General features: G+C 32.1%; 1 pseudogene; it reads left to right on the forward strand.

The window, feature by feature from the left end:
* Positions 1 to 1,239: 1,239 nt before the first annotated feature.
* LOC122121991 lies at positions 1,240 to 1,336 on the forward strand (annotated as a pseudogene).
* Positions 1,337 to 3,103: the final 1,767 nt, after the last annotated feature.

Raw genomic sequence — 3,103 nt, forward strand, 5'->3', positions numbered from 1 at the left:
TCTAGGACCCGTGGATCCTGTGGAAGAATAATACCTTTTAGACATCATATCAGCAAAATTTGAGTATAATCAGTAGGAATGCTTCAGAAATATGGAGAAAAACAGTTTGGGACCAGCGAGCTAAAACAATAAACAGAGCAGCAGAGTAAAATCCCTTATAGATTAAAGAAAACAACATTGTTTTTTTTACCATGTGAATTCAGAAACCAAGAACAATTAGAAGGTATCACAAGTTTACACTGAAAACATTGCATTGATACTTTTTATATTCTAATATATATTCTAATCCTGATTATTTATATTCCAATCTATTTATTGTAATAAATATCAATTAATTTGTCAAATTATAAATTAATTCCAGTAAGATTCACTGTGTGAAATATAAAATCAGCACATAAATATAAAATATATAAGTATATATAATATAAGAAAATGCTTTGCATTTTTCTCTTGTGGTTAAGGTAACAAAGGCAACTGTTTTAAAATATTATTCCATTACCTCTACCTCAGTGTTTGGTAGAATTAAACTTAAAGCTTTACCATTCGGAGATGTACAGCCTAGAGGCAAGAGGAAACACTGTGATTAAAACATTACCAATTTAAGGCCTAATAACAAGGAGAAACATATGGACTTCTCCTGGAGCCTCCTGAGTAGATAGGATTACAGGCATGAGCCATCAGAGCCTGGCTTAGTCTGAACAGTTCTGTCTGAACTGTTCATCACTTTATGATCCTTTGTAACTAAGATTAGTTTTGCTCCAATAAGACAATCTATGCTGTCAGGGTAAGATATTCTGGTAGGTCTGTTCTTACATGGAGCAAGGGTAAAGGGTCAGGCAGACATTTGTGCCAGTAAGACCTCATTTGGGAAGTTTTAAGCTGCAGAAGTTTAGAAGTAGCTCTTAAGCAAGGCTTACTTTGAATCCATTAGCTCCACAAAGCTAAATCAGTTAAAAAATAAGTACTTGAAAATCCATCACCTTTGGACCTAGCTATGAAGGCTTCAATGTATGATCAAATTTCAAATGAAAAAGATTTAAAATAGTTTTTGACAAAAAATTGCAAATGTGAGCAATTGAACAAACAATATAAGTTTTTTCCACCATACACAGAATTTTGCAGAAATAAGATGAATAGCAAATTTGGGAACAATAGGTTTCCTGGTTGCAAATAGGCAACCAAGGATATATGCCTATCTTAAGTTTGCATCATTAACTACGTAAATTTACAAGATACTACATGCTTCAGCAGCATGTCTACCTGAATTACAATACAGAGATTAACATGGCTTTTGCACAAGGATGATATGAAAATTTGTGAAGTATTCCATATTTTTCATTCTTCAGATGCAAGAAATGAAAAACAGTTATGAAAAAGTTGATTACAAATATACAAGTGTAATAATACATATAATTCATAGAAATAAAAGTTAGTTTGACATGAGTGAATTCAATCTTCACCTTTTTATAAAGGCCTTTATATAGGATAACCTTTATAAAACTTTTGAAATAAGATAACATTGTCATTTTATCCCAAAGAAATAAAATTCTATAAGGACCTAGGAATTAAAGGAATCTTAAACTGTTCCTATATGGAACGCAATCTGAAAGAACACATTTATTAATGGACCTATATATTATAATATAATGTCGAATTCAAAGTATTATATCTAGGAGAGAAAGAAGTAGATTATGGACATTATACAAACAGAATACAAATATTTTAAAATATACTTTTTTCAGACAAGCACCAGAAATATCTTTAGTTTCTCTACTACTCATTTCAACAGATAAGTTAAAATTATTTCTGATTTAAAAAAATCACAAACTCTATAGATATCATTATTGATGTATACAAACAACTCGAATATATTTTGACATCAAAATCAGGCAATTCACTTGGAAGAATACCATGGAATCCATGAATTTCTAAAGTAAAATATTGCTGTTGCTTGTTATTGTGAAAATATTTTGTATGGACACATGGGATGGACTGGCAATTTTGAAATTTAAGAAACTTAATGGAAACATTAGCACTTAAGAGAACAATTTGTACAGCTTTCCACAACTTCAAAGAGGTAGTGATACATACTTATCCTTTTGGTAATATCAAATGCAGTTTCTTCTAAGTTGTGCCTCAGATCTGGTTTGATATAATGGTTCAACAGAAGGAGATCCAGCGTATCTTTGCTATATCTATACCCAGCAGCAAGGTGGTCAAGAGGCCATTAGTTTGGCCACTGGTGTCTGCATCATGATGAAATAAAGAAGCCACTCTGGTATTATTCCATGTATAAGTACTGTGCAAGGATATCCAGCCTTTCACAGTTATTCCATGAATATCTGCTTTGAGCCACCAACTCATGGACAATGTCTAAGTGTCCACAGTAGGCTTCTAGATGAAGAGGTGTATATTCATCGTTATTCCGGTGAATTTTCTGCATCTGTTTTTTTCACTATTATTTATTTTCTCTTTTTTCATTTTTACTATTCTAAATTATTCTAACTGGAGAGTAGAGATTTGGTAGAGAGCAGAGGAAAGATTTTCCTCTGTATTCAAAGGGACAAACTGAAAATGAGGACCAGTGGTGTCTTCATGTGCAGCTTATTCTAGGAATGAGAAAATAGGAAATAATGCCTTATATGTAAATGAATTGGGAAATGACAGAGCAGAAAGTGAAATGATGTGAAAAACTATAAAAGCGAAATAAATTAGGATAATTATGGAGTAATCATATTCCCTATGAGAACCATGAGAAGGAAAGAGGAAGAGAGAGACAGATGTGCAATGATATAGCTAGCCACAAAATCCATTCCTCTGATCAAATTATAGAACAAATAATTTTTATTTTTAAAAGAGTTGGAAATAGAATTTATGATCAGATGTCTCCATTGTTTTTAATTATAATTTTCTTATCTTAAATACTTGTACAAGGGAATTTCCATTCAACAAATCAGTTTTTTAATATAATGGATCTTTATATAACTTTTCCACACCCTTCCAAACTTCATCCCACTTTAATTTTTTTTTTTTTTTTGTCAGTCATGGGGCTTGAACTCTGGGCCTAGGCGTTGTCCCTCAGCTCTTCAACTCAAGGCGAGCG

Source organism: Dipodomys spectabilis, unplaced genomic scaffold (assembly GCF_019054845.1).
Source record: "Dipodomys spectabilis isolate Male_0828 unplaced genomic scaffold, ASM1905484v1 ptg000200l, whole genome shotgun sequence".
Classification (NCBI taxonomy): domain Eukaryota; kingdom Metazoa; phylum Chordata; class Mammalia; order Rodentia; family Heteromyidae; genus Dipodomys; species Dipodomys spectabilis.